Source organism: Megachile rotundata, chromosome 15 (genome assembly GCF_050947335.1).
Source record: "Megachile rotundata isolate GNS110a chromosome 15, iyMegRotu1, whole genome shotgun sequence".
Classification (NCBI taxonomy): Eukaryota; Metazoa; Arthropoda; class Insecta; order Hymenoptera; family Megachilidae; genus Megachile; species Megachile rotundata.
Window position 1 is genome coordinate 10271188 of NC_134997.1, and position 24586 is coordinate 10295773.

Consider the following 24586-nt stretch of genomic DNA (forward strand, 5'->3'; position numbering starts at 1 on the left):
TATTAGTGTCCATAAATACGTCAACAACAATAATTAAAAAAAATTCTATTCTACATTTTCCTATTTTTCCACAAGCAACCTCCACAGTTATTCTACACACTGGTTATAGTATCTCGTGCGATAAGACTGCACTGTTTAGAGAAGGCGTTCTAATCTCGACTAATGTCTTCAGGGGCACAGTTAATAAGCTTTCAGAGAGGAGTACCGCGGACCAGCCTCATTCATACTCCGGTGAAAAGCAATTTAACACGAAGGGATTCTGGTTTATCGTTAGTATGTTAATATTATGAGCGAAACTTTGCGAATAGCTGGAAAGTTGGCTTGAAACGAAGGGTGTCTGTTTCACCTGGTTAATGCTTGCACTGTCTGGGAGCTTTATTGTGGACGACGTTGCATCCATGTTTCGGATTAATATATTACAACTCGAAACTATGGAACTTTCTCTTCGTTTTTTGCTCTGAACTTTTTATTCGAATATCGTGGACGTTCGACACGTAAATACGTTGAGTTTGCATTATTAAATATTTTCTATGGAACATTTGAATGCGTGATACTGTGTGTTCTGCACCGTGAAGTGGATTAAATTATTCCTTTCAAACTGTGGAATATAACGTGCTTCAATTCTGTAACATACAGGGTGTCTCGCAAACAATGTGAACTCAATTGTGGAGAAACATAGATGAGTACTTTTGTTAACATGTTTGTTCTACGATCTATTATTTATATAATGAAAATTGTAGTTATAGTAAAAGTTAGAATAAAAGTAGTTAAAAGTAGTTATAATAGAAGAAGGATTTAGAGAAGAATATACAGGGTGTCACAACTAGTGGTCCCTGAAGTGAGAGGTAGCTGACGTGATTCTGAATAAGATTTCCCTTTGCAAAAATGGGGTAGGAAGCTTCGTTTTTGAATTATTAAGGAAAAACGCGGACCAATCAGAGCGCGAGGATTGCGCATGCGCAGACGCGAGAGCGACAGCTTCGAGCCTAGTGGCTGAGCGCGCGCAATCCTCGCGCTCTGATTGCTACGCGTTAGATTACCACACGTTGCATTAGTACGCGTAGAATTACCACGCGTTGCATTACGACGCGTTGGTTAACTGCGCGTTAGATTTCCACGCGTTAGATTCCTACGCGTAGAATTACCATGCGTTGTATTACCACGCGTTGGATTACTACGCGTTGAATATCCACGCGCTGGATTACTACGCGTTGGATATTCACACGCTAGGTTACCACGCGTTGGATTTCTACGCGTTGGATTACTACGCATTGGTTTAGCACACGTTGCATTAGTACGCGTAGAATTACCACGCGTTGCATTACTACGCGTTGGTTAACTACGCGTTAGATTTCCACGCGTTAGATTCCTACGCGTAGAATTACCATGCGTTGTATTACTACGCGTTGGATTACTACGCGTTGAATATCCACGTACTGGATTACTACGCCTTGGATATTCACACGCTAGGTTACTACGCGTTGGGTTACTACGCGTTGGATTACTACGCGTTGGATTACTACGCGTTGGATTATCACACGTTGCATTACTACGCGTAGAATTACCACGCGTTGCATTACTACGCGTTGGTTAACTACGCGTTAGATTTCCACGCGTTATATTCCTACGCGTAGAATTACCATGCGTTGTATTACTACGCGTTGGATTACTACGCGTTGAATATCCACGTACTGGATTACTACGCGTTGGATAGGTATTCACACGCTAGGTTACTACGCGTTGGATTACTACGCATTGGATTACCACACGTTGCTTTACTACGCGTAGAATTACCACGCATTGCATTACTACGCGTTTTTCCTTAATAATTCAAAAACAAAGCTTCAAACCCCATTTTTGCAAAGGAAAATCTTGTTAAGAATGGCACCCCTTACCTCTTTCAGGGACCATTAATTTTGAGACATCCTGTATATTGAGAAAGTTCGTACTATAAAATATTCCATGTGTAACTACTGTAATATACTTGATCATACTGAACGCCAGTAATAATACCAATAATTTCTACACTCCAGACCTTTAAAAATTCCCAATAAAATGACTCAACACTACAACCTTGATACAAGAACCCCAAATCAATCCCCGAATCTAAAACCATAAAACAACGATAAGTCGCCAAACATCCGAAACGAGAACTGGAGAATGAAATTTGATGCAGTAACCCGTCTCGACCAAACAATAAAAATTGACATAGTTGGAGGGTTCCAAGGTTTGCTCATTTTTCGCATCGTCCAAGACGCGTGTCAGGGTCATTATCGTTTCCTCTGGATCTATCGCCGACACATCCGCTGGCTGCTCGACGCGTGAACGTTATTACTGCAAGTCCAGTAGTGCCAAGGTCTAGATCGTTTCGGTGTGACATATACCGCGTGAGAAACACACGGTTTAGAATCGAGAGGCGAAGCTTGAATGGACGTAATTAATGGCACCCGAAACGCCGTAGTTCCGGCGGAAACGCGAATAGGCACACGGTCAACGCGGATACCGGGACTGACTCGATTTCCTGCGTCCACGTGATCGATAACGCAGCTGGAATTATTTTATATCTGTTCTTTTCGATTGTTCGAAATTATTTGACTATTGTTTCGTAGTTTAATGAGACGAAAGTTAGAAGCTTGTAGATACGTTAGGTTAGGTGTTTAATGTTAGATGTTAGGTGTTTTTTTCAATCATAAATTTCATACAAGTCTTTAAACTTGAATATACTTGAGTGATAGTTATCTTCACACCCAAAAATAAAATTATGAATTATAAGTTTGTCGAGTAATAATAAAGTTATATAAAGAAGCTGAGTACATAAAGCAACAGCCAAAGTCCATAACCTATTTTCGCCCCATAATCTCAGTATTATGCAGCTCGGTGAAGAAACAGAGTTAGCGAAAATCGCAGTTATTATTAACGTTTCATCAGGCGACCGCTCGTTAAGCTTAAGATGTCCCATCAAACGATTTCTCCATCATTTTCGCGTCTCGTTCTATATTCACGATCGCGAGGATAATTTAAAGGCTTCCGGCTGAGCTCCGCCTCGCCGCTTTGAAGGTTCAACGCTCGAACCTTACGATCGCTTTCCGCTTCTATTTTAACGAGCCCCGCGAGTATCCACCACGCGAATCTTGATATTCGAGACGACAGTTACGACATCGTAATTTGTTCTGCTTGAACCACGAACACGTTTAAGCAAATCGTTTCTGACGTTTCAATTGGCTGGTAGTAAAAGATAGCGCTGCTTTGCTGATGGCCTTCCTCAAGTTGCTGAAAATCGATATTCTAACGAGAAACTTGTATTTGGCTGCGAAGTGAACTAACATCGAATTGGCGTGATTAATTGATGGATGTGTTGGAGACTTGTGATGTTGTATGATACGTGATATGTGATATATGATATAGGATGTTATACGATATTTGTTGTTTGATGTGATACATGAGACGCGATGACATGTGATGTGGGACATGTGACATATGATGTGACATGTGTCATGTGATATGTGATATATTATTTATGATGTGTGACATATGATATGTGATGTGTGAGATATTGTATATGATGTGCAATGTATGACATGTGATATATGATATATTATATGTGATGCACAATATATGACATGTTACATATGATATGTTATATAGGGCACACAACATATGACATGTGACATATGATATGTTATGTAGGACACACAACATGTGACATGTGACATGTGATATATTATGTAGGACACACAACATGTGACACGTGACATGTGACATGTGACATATGATATATTATGTAGAACACACAACACGTGACATGTGACATATGATATATTATATATGACACAAAACATATGATATGTAACATATGATATATGATATGTTATATGTGATGCACAACACATAACATGTGACATATGATATATTATATAGGACACACAACATATGACATGTGACATATGATATATTATATATGACACAGAACATATGACATGTAACATATGATATATCATATATGACGATGTGTGACATATGACATAATATGTGACGCATGATATACATTCACGATAATCGTATATCATGCACAATATATATTACATCACACATGAAATATTTTATATATAATATATGTCACATATGGTCCTTCATACATATGTGCAGTATAGAGCATATAAGACATCCTGTATTACACTTTGCATACACCCTGCACACAAAGAAACCACAAAAACAAAAATAAATCTTCCAAAGTTGACGTAATACGTACGTTTTCGCGATTCATTGTGACACGAAATTTTGGGCAAATACCAGCTTTGTTTGCCGTATCACGCAAGAACTCGGTTGTACAACAGCGGAATAAATTACGCGTTCGAAAGGTTAGCATAAGACCTTCGCGAGAGAAGAACACTCGAGGGGAGCGGGGTATCGAGAAGAAAATAATGCCGACAATAGAGCAAGTTCAAGAGGGCTGGATTTACATACTGCAATATTCATAGAGACTGCTCGGACGCCACAGTTGCCGGACGTTTGCGTATGCAAATCGTCGAACACCTAGGAGACGGTGGATTGAAAGCGTCGGATCATCGTGGTATGCGATGTTGAACAGCGTATCATTCGATTTAACACGTTCTATAACGGCGCTCGTTTGGAAAGTCATCTTCCGGTGATCTTGCACGATCGTGCTGTTTTTGTTGCTTTCGGTGATCGCCGCTAGAGGGACATTTCGATGTACTTTCTCGTTGGTGCTCTATATCAGTTTCTACATATTTATGTATTTTATATGTTACATATGTTATTTTTTATTTATTTGTTATATTAAATTGATAATTAAATGTACAACTGGGTTATGTTATGCTATATGTATCATGTGTTACATTATATGTGCCATGTGTGCCATATGTGATACGTGTTACATTACAGTATGTGTTATCTGTTATATGATATATCATATGTGTCATATGTTACATTATGTCCTACATATTATGTACCATATGTGTTATATGTCATATGTGCCATGTGTTCCATTATGTTATGTATGTTATGTGTTATACTATATTATATTATATTACATGCATCATGTGTTACATTATATGTACCATGTGTGCTATATGTGATACGTGTTACATTACAGTATGTGTGTTATCTGTTATATGATATATCATATGTGTCATATGTTACATTATGTTCTACATATTATGTACCATATGTGTTATATGTCATATGTGCCATGTGTTCCATTATGTTATATATGTTATGTGTTATATATTATATTATATTATATGCATCATATGTTACGTTATGTTACATGCATCATGTGTTACATTGTATGTGCCATATGTGCCATATGTGATACGTGTTACATTACAGTATGTGTTATCTGTTATATGATATATCATATGTGTCATATGTTACATTATATTCTACATATTATGTACCACATGTGTTATATGTCATATGTGCCATGTGTTCCATTATGTTATGTATGTTATGTGTTACATATTATATTATATTACATGCATCATATGTTACATTATATCATATCTTATCTGCGTATGTTATGTGTCATATGTTACATGTGTCTCATTACACGAGTCATTACATTACCCATATCATATGTTATAACATATTATGCAACACATCGCGTTACATGACGTACATCGAAATATATAATTAAATATACAATATCACATGTAATTACAGCTCGTTACACGAAAAGTGTGCGTACAGTAGAAATAATTCTCACAATTGTTTACACGGTCGTTAAGTCCCAGTAGCATGTTCTCTGAGGCCACGAACGTTCTTCAATGACTCAGATTATTTGACTAATTGGCCAATCAGTGTATTAACGCATACACGCCGCGTTAAAAGTAACACCGTCTCTTACGTTTAATTATTTACCGCATGACATTTTTATGCAAACGTCCCCCAAACAATGCTTCTATTATTTCCAGATTATTATATGTGACTTTTCGTTCGTTGTTAGGTAATTTACAGGATGTCGTAAACATTACAAGCATCTCTGCGAGTCACAATTGCTTGCGTAACACCAGGAATTTACACCTTTTTAAAGAATGAGCTCATGCTTCCTTAAATGATGATTAATTGATTCTTAAGTAAACCGGAAAAATATTTTAATAACAGGGTTTATGTCATCCCTCGGCGAAAACCTTTCTGGGAAACGATTGAGTCTTTATTTTATTTCAGGACGAATTAAATGACCTTGATATATGTTATCAAGGACAATCGTCTGGATAATTTTTGTGTACTCATACAATCGTCGTTTGGCCTTCGTTTTGGAGATATTCGCAAAAGTTCAATTTCTGCAATTGACATACTTTCATATACCGGGTGGTCCGTTTGTAAAAATTCATTGAAACAATTTTATAAAGAAGTCTTGCTTATGAAATTAACATTTCTAATACCAGATAAATACTATTCATATCTAAGTTAATTAAATTTAATATTTAACAAGTTAAATTTTGATTTTTTTCATTGTACATTTTGTTCTTTGGCTTTCAGCGACTCTCTACATCCGCCACCTTAATTTTTCCGTACAAAACGATAACAAAACGATTAAATCGATGTTCATAACGTGTCTCAAGGCGAATAATCGTTTTAATGAAACGCACAACGAAGCGAATGGAAAACGGATCATCAATAAAGAGGTTAACCATCGAATGTCTCGGATCTATTTTCTCGAATCTCTTACGTACGCGTGCCAACTCCTGTCATCGATAACTGCATGTCCTTGTCTGCGAACTTGTAAAAAAACGGAGAATAGTTTGCGTAATCGTCGATGTGCGTTGTCCGCTCGGGAGCTTAAACGAAAGAAAAATGTTTGTTGACAAACGTCCGGCTATTATGAATTATGTTCCGAGTCATTAAGCGTGAAACGCGACAAATAGAATGCGCTTTTTCATTTTTTCTGGGAAGTCATTTACTTTTAATTGACGCTTGTGTTGGCTGGTGGTCGGTGGGGAGTGGGAGACGCCATGTTGGATCGGGTGGCGCGAGAATTTAAATCTACTTTGCTTAAAAATGAATTTTATTGAAAAGAAATTGTGGAACTAACTAAAAAATTGTTGGACAAGCTAAGAATTTATGGAACTAACCAAAAAATTGTCAAACTAATTCAAAAATTGATAACGTAACTAAAAAATTGTTAAACTAATTGAAAAATTATCAAACCAACTAAAAAAATGTCAAACTAATTCAAAAATTGTCGATGTTACTAAATAATTGTTAAACTAATTGAAAAATTATCAAACCAACTAAAAAATTGTCAAACTAATTTAAAAATTGTCGATGTTACTAAATAATTGATAAATTAATTGAAAAATTATCAAACCAACTAAAAAATTGCCAAACCAATTAAAAATTTGTGAAAGCAAGTAAAAAATTGTCAAACTAATTCAAAAATTGTCGACGTAACTAAATAATTGTTAAACTAATTGAAAAATTATCAAACCAACTAAAAAATTGTCAAACTAATTGAAAAATTGTCGACGTAACTAAATAATTGTTAAACTAATTGAAAAATTATCAAACCAACTAAAAAATTGTCAAACTAATTGAAAAATTGTCGACGTAACTAAAAAATTGTTAAACTAATTGAAAAATTATCAAACCAACTAAAAAATTGCCAAACCAATTAAAAATTTGTGAAAGCAAGTAAAAAATTGTCAAACTAATTCAAAAATTGTCGACGTCACTAAATAATTGTTAAACTAATTGAAAAATTATCAAACCAACTAAAAAATTGTCAAACCAACTAAAAATTTGTGAAATCAATTAAAAAATTGTGAACCTAACTAACAAAATTGTCAAACTCACCAAGAAATTGTAAAACTAACTGACAAATTGCTAAACCAACTAAAAAATAGTCAAATAACCTCAAAAATTTGGGTGGCGGGAAAATTCAAATGTACTTTGGACAAAGACGAATTTTATAAAAAATATAAAGCAAAATTCTGTAATAAAATTTCATTTATCGCTGATTTAATTATTTATCCATTGAATAATCTTATTGCGTATGCATGAATGAGTCTTCCTATGCAATAATAAACATAAAAAATCCTAATGACTGAGATATTGATAATCATGTAAACAATCCTATTCACTTCTCAAATTCTAAGCAAACTTTAATTTATAAATAAACTTTTCAATCATGAATGAATGTGTAATTAATATCCTCTCCATTGATCCCTCATTTACAATTGCAAATAAAGCATAGAAATCAACATGAAAAAAGTGAACACATGCAAAAAATGAACACAGTTTTTCAGAAACGCTAAAAAACCTCAAGAATTCATGGTCAAAGAAGAATGAAGTTTCTTCAGAAACTCCAAGAATGCAGCGTCTTTCACGACCAGTGGAGACACTCGGATTTAAAGATGTTGGAACTTGTAAAATTTAAATAAAGATGAGCGATGCAGAAATATACTCGGACAAAATGCTGAATTCATAAAAGTTAAAGGAATAAGATGAATTTTTGTTGGGACGCTTTTTTTGTTGGTCGTATTTTCTGGTTATTATATTCTTTTCCTCGTTTATTATTGTCCGGTTAGTTATTCGGGTTTATTATTTATCGTTGTACTTTTTCCTTGTTTATACTTATTGTACTTTATCCTTGTTTGTATGTACTTTATCCTTGTTTGTATGTACTTTATCCTTGTTTGTACCTATTATACTTTTACTTCAGTTAAATCTTCAAATTCCTGTTTCTTCAAATTCTTAAATTTTCAAATCTGCAACTTTCAAAATTCTCAAATCCCCAAATTCTCATCTAACCAAATTCTCAAATTCCAAAATTCAAAAATGTCAAAATTCTCAGAACACAAAATTCTCAAATTCCAAAATTCCAAAATTCCAAAATTCCAAAATTTAGAAATTCAATAATTCTCAAATCCCAAAATTCTCAAATTCCAAAATTCAAAAATGTCAAAACTCTCAAATTCCAAAATTGAAATATGTCAAAACTCTCAAATTCCAAAATTCAAATATGTCAAAATTCTCAAATTCCAAAATTCAAAAATATCAAAATTCCCAAATTCCAAAATTCAAAAATGTCAAAACTCTCAAATTCCAAAATTCAAAAATGTCAAAACTCTCAAATTCCAAAATTCAAAAATGTCAAAACTCTCAAATTCCAAAATTGAAATATGTCAAAATTCTCAAATTCCAAAATTCAAAAATATCAAAATTCCCAAATTCCAAAATTCAAAAATGTCAAAATTCTCAAATTCAAAAATTCAAAAATGTCAAAATTCCCAAATTCCAAAATTCAAAAATGTCAAAATTCTCAAATTCCAAAATTCAAAAATGTCAAAATTCTCAAAACCCGAAATTCTTAAATTCCAAAATTCTCAAATCCCAAAATTCTCAAAACCCAAAATTCAAAAATTCTAAAATTCTCAAATCATTGTCCTCCTTCAGGTTCATCATTTATTATTCCACTTTTTCCTGTTTATACTTATTGTACTTTATCTTTGTTTGTGTTTATTATAATTTTTACTTGTTCATAACATGAAATTAACAAAGTTAATTTCATACACAATAAAAAGAACATTTTCTTCATCTTGTATGTGGTTAGGTCATAATTATAAAAACTGTATTTGTGTTTAGGTTAAATGTTTCGTCCAAATTATTCTTCCAATAGCAATAACAAAAATATGCAATAACAATAACAATAACAATAATAATTTTCATATAAAACCATAAAAATAAATTTCCTCGCGAAACATAAAAGAATCGTAACAAGATATAAACCAGAAATTTAATTAAAATGTTAGTTCCGCAAGAAACTGAGTAGAAAGAAAATGGCTGCCACGTAACGCAAGGTTTCACTGCGTTCGTTTTATTGTAATGTTTTATTATATGTAGACATAAATAATTTTGCTGGAACAGTTTCGCAATTGTTACGAGTCATGAGATATCATGTTATATGTATGTAGAAGACGATACTTTTCTGTGAAAACTCTTACGTGTGAATTCAAACGAAGAGTTTTTTATAAATGATTTGACGCGATTTAACGAGAATTTTAAGAAACAACTTTGTCAAGTGTTTACTAAGTGTCTGTCAGATGTTTTTTTTTTTGTTTGGACATGTTATTTAACAGGTGAGTTGGCAACAGTGAGAATTTAGAGTTGTTGATGTTGAGAAAATGGGAGATTTAGAGACAGAGAGGTTTTGAGTTTGAAAATTCGAGTTTGAGAGATTTGGATTTATAGAAAAATTGTCAATTTAACTAAAAAATTGTGAAATTAACTAAAAAATTGTGAAATTAACTAAAAAATTGTGAAATTAACTAAAAAATTGTTAAATCAATTAAAAAATTTTCAAACTAATTCCCAAAATTTCCTAGTTCCCAAACTCCTTAGTTCCCCAATTCCCTAGTTCCCAAATTTCCTAATTCCCCAATTCCCTAGTTCTTAATTTCTCTAATTCCCAAATTCTCTGGTTCCCAAATTCCCAAATCCCAAAATTCCCTAGTTCCCAAATTTCCTAGTTCCCCAATTCGCTAGTTCTTATTTTCCCTAATTTCCAAATTCTCTAGTTTCAAAATTCCCAAATCCCAAAATTCCCTAGTTCCCCAATTCTCTAGTTCTTAATTTCCCTAATTCCCAAATTCTCTAGTTTCCAAGTTCCCAAATCCCAACATTCCCTAGTTCCCCAATTCGCTAGTTCTTATTTTCCCTAATTTCCAAATTCTCTAATTTCCAAATTCCCAAATTCCAAAATTCCTAGTTCCCTAATTCCCTAGTTCCCACATTTCCAAGTTCTTAATTTCCCTAGTTCCCAAATTTCCTAGTTCCCCAATTCGCTAGTTCTTATTTTCCCTAATTTCCAAATTCTCTAGTTTCAAAATTCCCAAATCCCAAAATTCCCTAGTTCCCAAATTTCCTAGTTCCCCGATTCTCTAGTTCTTAATTTGCCTAATTCCCAAATTCTCTAGTTTCCAAGTTCCCAAATCCCAAAATTCCCTAGTTCCCCAATTCGCTAGTTCTTATTTTCCCTAATTTCCAAATTCCCAAACTCCAAAATTCCTAGTTCCCTAATTCCCTAGTTCCCACATTTCCTAGTTCTTAATTTCCCTAGTTCCCAAATTCCCAAATCCCAAAATTCCTTAGTTCCCAAACTCCTTAGTTCCCCAATTCCCTAAGTCTTAATTTCCCTAATTCCCAAATTCTCTAGTTTCCAAATTCCTAAATCCCAACATTCCCTAGTTCCCAAATTTCAAAATTTCAAAATTCCCTAGTTCCCAAATTCCTTAGTTCTTAATTTCTCTAATTCCCAAATTCCCTAGTTCCCAAATTTTCTTGTTCCAAACTTCCAAAATTCCAAAATTGCAAAATTCCAAAATTCCAAAATTCCAAAATTCCAAAATACCAAAATTCCAAAATTCCCAAATTCCAAAATTCCAAAACTCCAAAATTCCAAAATTCCAAAATTCCAAAACTCCAAAACTCCAATATTTAAACTAAAAATCATCAACCTACCCAAAAATTTCCAAACCAACCAAAAAACACTGAAGCAACCCTAATCCTTGCGAAACCACCTAACAACTGAAGCATCCTAATTAAAAAACGAGCCAATAATTAATGTCCCCGATTACACAGCAGATTTCTCACTAAAGAAAATCATTCGAGTAGAAACTGAAACGTCGGATATTACCGCAGTAACTTAGTTCGTAAATACACCGAAACAAAGAGAATTTCCATATTCATGAAGAGCGGAGCCCTTCCTGAATCCTCACGACTTGTTCAGAAATCCAGCGTTCTCGAAATACCTTAAGCCAGAAAAATCCTTCTAACCGAACGTGTTAACGTGTTCAATAGCGAGATGTTGTCGAAAATCTACGTTAAAGTCGAGGGTTTAAGCAGTCACCTTCAGCATTTTCAGAATATTCCCGTAGGAGGACTGCCATTCGCATGAATTTTTCTACGAATGCTACGACAAACGACTAGTTTTATTTCTCGTTCGGGGAAGAAGATGATTCTGTCGGTTTTATGCTTTGGCAGGGGTTTGTATGCGGACTGCGGAGGGTTTGGACAATTTTGTAGATTTGTCAAATTTTTTGACATTGAAATTCTGAAATTAAATCACTGTATTCTTATATTTTTAGATTGTTAGATATTCAAACTCCTGTTTCTTCAAATATTTATATTTTTTAATTTTTGAATCTTTAAATTCACAATACTCTAAATTCTTAAATCACAAAATTTCCAAATTTCCTAGTTCCCCAATTCTTTAGATCCCAAATTCCCTAGTTCTTAATTTCCCTAATTCCCAAATTCCCTAGTTTCCAAATTCCCCTATTCCTAAATTCCCTAGTTCCCAAATTTCCTAGTTTCCAAATTCCCAAATCCCAAAATTCTCTAATTCCTAAAATCCCTAGTTCCCAAATTTCCTAGTTCCCAAATTCTCTAGTTTCGAAATTCCCAAATCCCAAAATTCCCAAATTCCTAAATTCCCTAGTTCCCAAGTTCCCTGGTTCCCAAATTTCCGAATTCCCAAATTCCCTAGTTCCCAAATTCCAAAATCCCAAAATTCCCCAATTCGTAAATTCCCTAGTTCCCATATTTCCTAGTTCCCAAATTTCCTAATTCCCAAATTCCCGAATTCCAAAATTCCCCAATTCCTAAATTTCCTAGTTCCCAAATTCCTTAGTTCCCCAATTCCCTAGTTCCCAAATTTCCTAGTTCCAAAATTCAAAATATTCCAAAAATTCCAAAAATTCCAAAAATTCCAAAAATTCCAAAAATTCCAAAAATTCCAAAAATTCCAAAAATTCCAAAAATTCCAAAAATTCCAAAAATTCCAAAAATACCAAAAATTCCAAAAATTCCAAAAATTCCAAAAATTCCAAAAATTCCAAAAATTCCAAAAATTCCAAAAATTCCAAAAATTCCAAAAATTCCAAAAATTCCAAAAATTCCAAAAATTCCAAAAATTCCAAAAATTCCAAAAATTCCAAAAATTCCAAAAATTCCAAAAATTCCAAAAATTCCAAAAATTCCAAAAATTCCAAAAATTCCAAAATACCAAAATTCAAAAATTGCAAGTTTTTCTCTACAAAATCCCTAAATATGGAGATGTAAACCCCCATAAATAACAATCCAATAATCTGAAGCTATAAGAAAGAATTTCTCGCATCGATCAGTAAATTCTCTAATAACGTACGATCTTGACCCACTGCCGGTTCATAAACTCTAACCCGCGATCCGCGGTAAACTAGCGACTACTTCTTTTTATTGTACAGGAAACAATAACTCACTTTACAGGTCGATTCGCGCGATTTCTTGGAAACTCTTGTCGCAAAACCGTGTGTTGTTCGTATGGGAAGCTATGCCAAGGCATAAAACTGGAAGAAGCTCGTCTTATTTCTTGAATGGATCATAAAAGCAGACGTTTCTTCTGACATTCGTGGAATTTCGGGCTTTCAAATTTGAGGGATTTTAAAGACTTGGGAATTTGAGAATTTAGGGACTTGGGAATTTTAGAATTTGAGAATTTGGAAGGATGGAAATTTGGGAGGATGGGAATTTTTGAATTTTGGGATTTGAGATGCTTTGGAATTTTTGAATTTTGGGATTTGAGAATTTTTGAATTTTTGAACTTTGAAATTATGGAATCATGGAATTTTCATAGTTTCAAAATTTATAGACTTAAAAACTTGCAATTTTCAAAGCATAAAAATATAAGAATCTGAGATAAAAATTAGAAAATTTGGATTTTTTGAAATATAGAAATTTGACAATATAGCAATTTCTAAATATAAGTCTAATTCTAAAGATAGCAGAGAGAGTCTAAATTGAACATTAATTTACACGCTCATTAGAATCGTAAATAGGATCACGACTTTTCTTAATATAACCAATTTATGACTCTTTGCATAAAATATGAACTAGAGTATCAACTTTCAGTCTTGATATTTTACGTTTCCTCCAAATCTAAGTATTCTAAATTCTTCCTCTTTATTTTTATTATTATTGTACTACAATAATTACTATTATCGTTATTAATATTATTATTATCATTAGTAGTAGTATATTGTTATAATTATTATTATTGGTGCATTGTATTAATTATCATCATTATTACTATTATTAATATCACTTTTATACTTGATTTGAATAAAAATTCAATTTCGTATAAAAAATTTAATTTCGCTAAATAAATTATAATACACTCATTTCAACAAATATTTTTTTTCTTTGCAACAACATATATTTTGATATTTTGGTATTCTTTATAAGGTACCTTTGAGATGTTCTGGCAAATCAAAAATTTTTAATGGAAATACTGTTAATTTATTATACTAAAAAGAATGAAACCTACTTTAGGTAGTCTTCGATTTTCACTCAAACCATCAAGTATCTCCTTAATCCAAACACGACTCTTGTATTATAAAATCCTCCTAATAGAAACTCACAATTATTTCGAGCATGATGTTAGCTCGCACTACTCGTACCACTATCTTTGAGTACCCTTAACACAACACTGTCACTGCATCCCAGAATACTCACTATTATCCTCACACTTGTTACAAGTACACTTATTTTATTGTGAACTCAATTTTTAAATTGAAAATTGTTAATTTTTACTTTTTAGATAAAAATTGGGAACTCAACTTTTTAAGAACAAATTGTAAATTCAACTTTTTAGGAACAGATTGCAAATTTAGCTTTATTGGTAAAAAATTGTAAATTTTTATTTTTAGGTGTAAGTTGAAAACTCAACTTTTTTAGGTACAAATTGTAGACTCAACTTTTTTAGGTACAAATTGTAGACTCAACTTTTTATATGTAAGTTGTAAATTCAAGTTTTTAGTTACAAATTTTAAACGTCAATTTTTAGATTAAAGATTGTTAACTCAATTTTTTAGTTGAAAATTGTTAACTCGATCACTTTTATATTACCAATCTTTTTAAGTCAATAAGTGAGTTACTTATTGTAAACTCAACTTTTTAATTACAAATCCTAAACTCAACTTTATTGTTACAAATTGTAATCTCAACTTTCATGTTACAAATAGTGAAGGCAACTTTTTAGTTAGAAATTGCAGACTCAACTTCTCAATTCCAAATTGTAAACTCAACTTTCTACTTACAAATTGTGAACTCAATTTTTCAATGAAATACTTTGAAGTCAACAGTTCAGGTACATATTGTAAACTCAACTTTCAAATAACAAATTGTAAAGTCAAAATTTAATTACAACTCATAAACTCAACTTTTCAGTTGCAACACATAAACTCAACTTCTCAATGTGAAATTGTAAACTCAACTTTTAAATAACAACTTATAAACTCAACTCTTAAATTCCAAATTGAAATGTCAACTTTTTATTTACAATTCATAAATTCAACTTTTTACTTGCAACACATAAACTCAACTTCTCAATGTGAAATTGTAAACTCAACTTTTAAATAACAACTTATAAACTCAACTTTCAAATTCCAAATTGAAATGACAACTTTTTATTTACAACTGATGAATTCAACTCTTTACTTACAACACATAAACTCAACTTCTGAGTTACAACTCGTAAATTCAACTCTTCAGTTACGACTCATAAACTCAACTTCTGACTTACATCTCATAAATTCAACTTCTGAGTTACAACTCATAAATTCAACTTTGCAGTTACAACTTGCAAATTCAACTTTTCAATTACAACTAGTAAACTCAACTTTTCAGTTACAACTCATTAACTCAACTTTTTAAGTACAATTCATAAACTCAACTTTTCAATTACAATTTGTAAACTCAACTTTTTAGTTACAACTCATTAACTCAACTTTTTAGTTATAACTCATAAACTCAACTTTTTAAGTACAATTCATAAACTCAACTTTTCAATTACAATTTCTAAACTCAACTTCTTAGTTACAACTCGCAATAACTCAACTTCTGAGTTACAACTTATTAACTCAACTTCTTAGTTACAACTCACAAACTCAACTTTTTATGTACAATTCATAAACTCAACTTTTCAATTACAATTAGTAAACTCAACTTTTCAATTACAATTTCTGAAGTCAACTTCTGAGTTACAACTTATTAACTCAACTTCTTAGTTACAACTCACAAACTCAACTTTTTAAGTACAATTCATAAACTCAACATTTCAATTACAATTAGTAAAGTCAACTTTTTAATTACAATTCATTAACTCAACTTTTCAGTTACAATTAGTAAACTCAACTTTTCAGTTACAACTCAAATCACCGCGCACAAAGCACACCGCAGTAGTCACTCGCAAATGCACGAATTCGATATAAGATTCAGAATAGCGTGATTCTCCTCAGTAAATCCACGCTAGAGGCCCGTAAGATGAGAACGTTTTGAGCGATCGAGCACGGGATAGGAAATGAGAAGTGCACGCGATTTGAACCGGCAAAGTAGCCGCTGAACGCGTTCATGTTGCACGGACGACGCCGGTAGACTGAGCGTCGCGACGTGCCACGGCGCCGGGGTTCTCCCCCTCGTGTTCACCCGGTATCGTTCGTTCTTTCTCGGCGAGTTACTCTCTTTCTTCGATTCCCTCTGTTTTTCGCCGCTTCTCATACGATGATTGCCCCTTTTTCCGCGGACCGCAATTTATTCCAATGCTTTTTTATACCTTTGCGCGAGGTACGTGACGAGTGGACGAATTGCCGTGCGGAGGACTGAATTCTCGGCTGCTCAAATTCTTATCTTTATAGAATTCAATTATCCCAAAATTGTCAAATTCAAAAATTCAAAAATTAAAATGTTTCAAAATTGTCAAATTCAATAATTCAATAATTAAAATGTTCCAAAATTGTCAAATTCAAATATTCAAACGTTAAAAAGTTCCAAAATTGTCAAATTCAAAAATTCAAACATTAAAATGTTCCAAAATTGTCAAATTCAAAAATTCAAACATTAAAAAGTTCCAAAATTGTCAAATTCAATAATTCAAACATTAAAAAGTTCCAAAATTGTTAAATTCAAAAATTCAAACATTCTAAAATCCCAAAATTGTCAAATTTAAAAATTCCAACATTAAAAAGTTCCAAAATTGTCAAATTTAAAAATTCAAAAACTAAAAAGTTCCAAAATTGTCAAATTTAAAAGTTCAAAAATTAAAAAGTTCCAAAATTGTCAAATTCAATAATTCAAACATTAAAAAATCCCCAAATTCTCAAATTCCCAAAACCTCAAATCTCAGAGTTCAAAAATCCCCAAATTCCAAAGTTCAAAAATTCAAAAATCCCCAAATCCTCAAATCTCAAAATTCGAAAATCCCCAAATTCTCAAATTCCAAAGTTCAAAAATTCAAAAATCCCCAAATTCTCAAATCTCAAAATTCAAAAATCCCCAAATTCTCAAATTCCAAAAATTCAAAAATCCCCAAATTCTCAAATCTCAAAATTCAAAAATCCCAAAATTCTCAAATCCCAAAATTCCCAATTCCCAAAATTCTCCAATACTCCAAAACCTAAAACTCCCTATAACTACCTCACACTTTAATTAATTCTATAAAACTTCTAATTAATTTCCAATAATTATTTGTGTAAACCCTTCTGCTATCTGTTGTACATACATTATACATAGTGATCCGTAATGTACATATAGACATCCCTTGCATACGTTATTTATAGCTTTGCATCAGCTGCAGAAACGTAATTCTTTGATTTATGGCCATATATGTGTCCAAAAGTAACATTCGTCTGTTGCAGTGTTTATTTAAATTTCTAATAAATAACTCAGCAATAATTCCTCCTTTTTTTTGATGCCATCTTTCGTTTCTACATTTGCGATGTGGTATACTTGGAATCAATAGTTATTCTAGTTAAAAAAATTACTAGTTTAGAATCAATTACTAGAATTACTAGAATTACTATTTTATTATATATACATTTTTTAAATATTCTTTAAGTGTTCAATTGTTTATAATTTTGCAAATTTTGCAGCAAGATGAAGGTTGCAAATAAATACTTAAAAAAGAAGTAATTATTTTACTTCTAATTAGAAATAATTCTAGCTACTTCTGTTTACATCAAAAATTGCAATCTCTGATTAAAGTGAAACATTTCCAGTATCCAAATAACCAATAAGTAAAGCTCATATCTTGCTAATAAAAGACTTAACTGCACTCAAAATTCAATAACTAAATAGCAGCCTGAAACATTAAAATTAGCCATATTTGTCTGGACAAGTCAAACAGCAAAGAACAACATCCACAAGAGGTAGCCTGAACCTTTTACACTCCATTTACCTCACAAAGGTCTGTTCGTCGCCACATTTCACCGTCCCTTCTGCACGAGGTAACATTTACCGAACAAATTGTCCCCTGACTCCCATAATTTCACAGCTATTAAGGGGGACGGATAATAGTTTACTTCTAACCCTCTTAAACTGTGTACAGGGACTTCTGATGAGCTATTGAGGCAACTTTGTTTAGCACATCATTCGGAATAAAAAATATTGGATACATCAAAAGGTTTGTGGAAGGTACCGATGGCAACCCATGAGTTGGCGTTTGATGCTGATGTGTTTAGAAGAGTTTACATAGTCAACTGAATGATACTGAATTAATATTATATTTTAACTTTCTTCGTCTGTTTTAGTATTGCAACAGTGATTAATTTATGTATAAGAGGCACTTGATTGACTGATAGATATATAACTGCCACTTAACTGACTGATTGATGTATGTATAGCTGCCACTTAACTGACTGATAGATATATAACTGCCACTTAACTGACTGATTGATACATGTATAACTGCCACTTAATTGACTGACTCATATACAACTGTCACTTAACTGACTGGTTGATATATGCATGACAGCCACATAACTGACTGATTGATATATGTATGACTGCCACATAACTGACTGATTGATACATGTATGACTGCCACATAACTGACTGATTGATACATGTATGACTGCCACATAACTGACTGATTGATACATGTATGACTGCCACATAACTGACTGATTGATATATGTATGACTGTCACATAAGTAACTGATTGATATATGTATGACTGCCACATAACTGACTGATTGATACATGTATGACTGCCACTTAACTGACTGGTTGATATATGCATGACTGCCACATGAGTGACTGATTGATATATGTATGACTGTCACATAAGTAACTGATTGATATATGTATGATTGCCACATGACTGATTGATACATAACTAGCTGCCACATAACTGACTAATCCATATATAACTGCCATCTAACTGACTGACAAATATACAACTATCACATAACTGACTTTTTGATACATAACTGCCACATAACTGATCAATTCCTATACAACCGCCACTTAACTGACTACTCCATATTTAACCGCCACGAATAAAAATATACGCCCAAAAAATATTACTCGTCCTCAACTGGGACACTAAACACCATCTAATATCCTCCAGAGAATCCTCGAAACTGAAAGTGAATCACGACAAAGCCAAAACGGAGCCGGAAACAGGGTCGAGAAGAGTGGAAAAAGGGAGGTCGTCGAGCTCTGTAAAGATCCTCCGTAGACTGTAATCTCGTCGTAACGGGGAAGAGACAATGTAACGACTGTTACAATGAGTATGAGGACTATTTCACGATGTAGGGGTCGTTTCATGGAAGGAAGTTATGTCAAAGTGGAGGGAACAGCAGTTTGAAGAAGAATGTTCAAGCTTGCGAAGAGTTTACAGTCGAATAATACCTCGCTAGATTCAGATTTTTTCTCGAATTTCTCACAGTTAAATCGTAAATGTACATGCAAATTTTCTGAATTTACAACTTTGGTCGTAAACTTTGGAAATTTTGTGAATGCAAGGTGGGTAATTGAGAATTTTACGTATATTTGAAGTTTACGAGATGGAAATTGTGGAACTGAAGCTATTGGAGATTTGAGAGCTTGAAAATTTGGAAGGTTGCAAATTTGGAAATTTGAGAATTTGAGGAAGTAAAAGATGTGGCAAGTTTGATGGTTTAGGAAATTTGGGAATTGGGGAATGTGGGAATTAGGGAATGTTGGAATTGGGGAATGTGGGAATTGGGGAATGTGGGAATTGGGGAATGTGGGAATTGGGGAATGTGGGAATTGGGGAATGTGGGAATTGGGGAATGTGGGAATTGGGGAATGTGGGAATTGGGGTATGTGGGAATTGGGGAATGTGAGAATTGGGGAATGTGGGAATTGGGGAATGTGGGAATTGGGGAATGTGGGATTTGGGGAATGTGGGAATTGGGGAATTAGAAAATTAGAAAATTAGAAAATTAGAAAATTAGAAAATTAGAAAATTAGAAAATTAGAAAATTAGAAAATTAGAAAATTAGAAAATTAGAAAATTAGAAAGTTAGAAAGTTAGAAAGTTAGAAAGTTAGAAAGTTAGAAAATTAGAAAATTAGAAAATTAGGAAATTAGAAAATTAGAAAATTAGAAAATTAGAAAATTAGAAAATTAGGAAATTAGGAAACTTGTCAATCTTAAAATTTAAATACCTATAAACCTGGAAATTTGCAAATATCCAAAAGATTTGCAAATGTAAAACCTCAAAATTACAAATATATCACCCTTCTTACAACTACATTAACCCACTCTTCAACATAAAATTAATTCCTAATAATTAATCACCTAAAACCATATTTTACCATCTGTCACACCGAAGACATTCATTTCCCGTACTCGAAAGACGCGCCCAGTTCATAACGAACTTTTTATTTGGGACATTTATTACTTTTTGTCCCCGGGACGCATTCGTCCGTAAGGGTTGCAAAACACATCAGCGTGCAGCATAATTAAAGGAAGGTAATTAATCAAAACGTAGAAACATGTCGGAATGTAAATTGAAGGGTTTGTTTGTGAGAAGTTGCGGTGGATACAAGAGGGTCAGGTTTAGACTTTCGAGCGTTACGATGAGAAAACAGTACACGGGACACGAACAATTGACCCGGTTTTCACAGGGGTAGATATTTATTGAAATCCCGTATGCTTTCCTTAACCCAGTACGGTGTCCTTCGGGAAGAAAAATGAATTCGAAATGCTTTACGGGGAACCTAATTGAACAAGGACACTTTCGGATATGTTGATCCACTTTCGGGCTTCCTTCATTTTTCAACGAAATATTCTTACTTTTAGAGACAGATTCAGTACCAACTATCAGTATTATACAAGGACTGCATAATACTTGACATATTGTAGCAAAAATATATTTATTTGCAGTATAATGTATTATACAATATATTTACACGTTATACTACTGTAAGGGCAATAAAAATATTTCACATACCACAAAACTACATTTGGACAAATAAAAATACTGATTACAAGACTTGTTATTTAATTTAATTTAAGGGTTGAAAGTGTTATTTATGACATTTTTCTAAAAGCTTAAAAAAAAGTTTTTCTAAAATACTTTTTCTACAAATTCATTTATGAATAATCTTTACAAAAATTATTTTGTGATTATAAAGAGTTGTAAGTGTAATAGCGACTCGAAAGCGCTTGAAGAAGGAATTATTTGAAAATGAAATACCCTTTAAGTAGTATAACACGGTATCCGAGCAGACAGTGGTGAGAGCGTTGCAATATTCAAGAGAATTGTCTACGTAAAGGCTTTTTAAATTGGTTACCGGCGAAAAGAACTTTAGATAGACTCTATCCAAGTAGTAAATCACAGGCGAATCGATCGAGGGAGCCTTCTAAATGCATTACCAGCAAAGGGAACTTCGTTCAAGAAACATAACTCGATATCAGAACGGATAGTACGTCCGAGTTACTTGCGTCTCATGGTTAAGTCGATTAGAAAAGTTTCACGGGTGTAGGAGCTGGATCTTCATTAAGCGACATAATCCTTAATGGACTTGGGCAGCCAGTCAAAATTTTGTTCTTCATCGACAGAATATTACAATACCTGGAAGCTATTAATATAATAAAGAAACATTGTTATTACAATTAGCATTAATATTCTGATCGACTGAGAAAACTGGGAGGTACACTACTTGTGAGACACCCTGTACCAATTGAATTAACTAAAAATTAAATTAAATTAAATTAAATAGGGTGTATTTTTGTTCTGCAAGTGTTAGTGTACTTTATGTTACTGAAAGCAACAAATTTTCAAATTTCAAGAACATTGTACTCACTATGTTTTAAGTAAAATAACGTGTACAGGGTGTTTCACAATTAGTGGCCCTGAAATGAGAGGTAGCTGACGCGATTCTGAATAAGATTGCCCTTTGCAAAAATGGGGTAGGAAGCTTCGTTTTTGAATTATTAAGGAAAAACGCGGAACAATCAGAGCGCGAGGATTGCGCATGCGCAGACGCGAGAGCGACAGCTTCAAGCCTAGTGGCTGAACGCGCGCAATCCTCGCGCTCTGATTACTACGCGTTAGATTACCACACGTTGCATTAGTACGCGTAGAATTACCACGCGTTGCATTACTACGCGTTGGTTAACTACGCGTTAAATTTCCTTGCGTTAGATTCCTACGCGTAGAATTACCATGCGTTGTATTACTACGCGTTGGATTACTACGCGTTGAATATCCACGCGATGGATTACTACGCGTTGGATATTCACACGCTGGGTTACTACGCGTTGAGTTACTACGCGTTGGATTACTACGCATTGGATTACCACACGTTGCATTAGTACGCGTAGAATTACCACGCGTTGCATTACTACGCGTTGGTTAACTACGCGTTAGATTTCCTCGCGTTAGATTCCTACGCGTAGAATTACCATGCGTTGTATTACTACGTGTTGGATTACTACACGTTGAATATCCACGCGCTGGATTACTACGCGTTGGATATTCACACGCTGGGTTACTACGCGTTGGATTACTACGCGTTGGATTACTACGCATTGGATTACCACACGTTGCATTAGTACGCGTAGAATTACCACGTGTTGCATTACTACGCGTTGGTTAACTGCGCGTTAGATTCCTACGCGTAGAATTACCACGCGTTGTATTACTACGCGTTGGATTACTACGCGTTGAATATCCACGCGCTGGATTATTACGCGTTGGATATTCACACGCTGGGTTACTACGCGTTGAATTACTGCACGTTGGATGACTACGCGTTGATAACTACGCATTGGATTACCACACGTTGCATTAGTACGCGTAGAATTACCACGCGTTGCATTACTACGCGTTGGTTAACTACGCGTTAGATTCCTATGCGTAGAATTACCATGCGTTGTATTACCACGCGTTGGATTACTACGCGTTGGATATTCGCACGCTGGGTTACTACGCGTTGGATTACTATGCATTGGATTACTACGCGTTGGATTACTACGCATTGGATTACCACACGTTGCATTAGTACGCGTAGAATTACCACGCGTTGCATTACTACGCGTTGGTTAACTACGCGTTAGATTCCTACCCGTAGAATTACCACGCGTTGTATTTCTACGCGTTGAATCTCTACGCGTTGTAGTACTACGCGTTGGATTACTACGCGTTGAATATCCACGCGCTGGATTACTACTCGTTGGATATTTACACGCTTCGTTACTACGCGTTGGATTACTGCGCGTTGGATTACTAAATCTTGAAATCTCCAAATCCCAAATCAATCAAAAACCTTGAAAACCAAAATATCAGAAACCTTCACTTTCCCCTTTAATCCCAAACTTCCAAATTCACTCTTTAGAAGTTCACATACGTGCAACAGTATCAAAACTGTTGCACCCAAAACTAAAACTCGTATAAACTCACATACAACAAGCTTGCAAATAAACTCGCAAATAAACTTGCCCATAAACTTACAAATAAACTAGAATATAAACTTGCAAATAAACTGGTAGTACGTATAAAATATCAAATAAAGTATCATGATATACACGTTAATCATTAGATACGTTTCCAGGACACAGAAGGAGGTTGTGTAATATGAAGTTAGCGCAAGAAGCATCGCTCGAGCGAGATTCAATAAGATGGCGGACAGCAGCATGGAGGTCGTAACTCTCGGTCGAATTAACCGAGGAAAAGTTGGAGAGGCGTCTTGGAAAAAGTTCATTGAAGTAGTACAAGTTGGTATACGGCTATCCAATGCATCGAAACTGTTGTAACTCTCCGTGGGATCAACCGGGAGGGAAAAGTCTTCGAGATGCACCATTTGCGAGGCGAACTTTTTCCTTAAGTAGTATAACTCGATCTTACGGCAGACCACACGTCCAGTTCGAGGAGAATGAGAGAACTTTTTAATTGCAGGCATTGTTTGCGATGCAGTGTCGTAATACTTCTCTGAACGGACACTTTTACGATCGGCTTCTGAACTTTACGGTTTATTGAAAAGGGGAAATTGGTTGAGGAATTGTTATGATGAATCGAACTGACGTTGGAATTCTAGTTTCATTCTTTGGAGGTCTTCATTTTTAATTATAATTGGACACTTCATTTTTTTTTTCAATTTTGTAATATTTTGTTAAATTTTGTTAATTCGTTGCTTTGTTAATTCGTTGTTTTGTTAAGTCGTTGTTTTGTTATCTTATTAAATTTTCTAACAGACCATTATCTCTTTCAAAACTCAAAACCTTTCCCTTGTTAATTTAAAACTAGAAATGAATTCCTACCCAAGAGCACGAGAAAGGA

At 33.9% G+C, this 24586-nt stretch overlaps 1 protein-coding gene across 5 annotated transcripts in view; it reads right to left on the bottom strand.

The window, feature by feature from the left end:
- Positions 1-24586, bottom strand: part of LOC100875405 (octopamine receptor beta-1R) — a 143454-nt gene that overhangs the window by 56729 nt on the left and 62139 nt on the right. For 2 of the 5 annotated variants that reach the window (XR_013040727.1, XM_003701936.3), the window contains exon 1: positions 14324-16431. The exons of 1 other annotated variant lie outside the window; for it this stretch is intronic. The gene's annotated coding sequence lies outside the window, so the exon portion shown is untranslated. Of the gene's footprint in view, positions 1-14323; positions 16437-24586 lie in introns of those variants that run through there. 2 more of the 5 variants (XM_076540744.1, XM_076540746.1) reach the window with 2 other exon arrangements.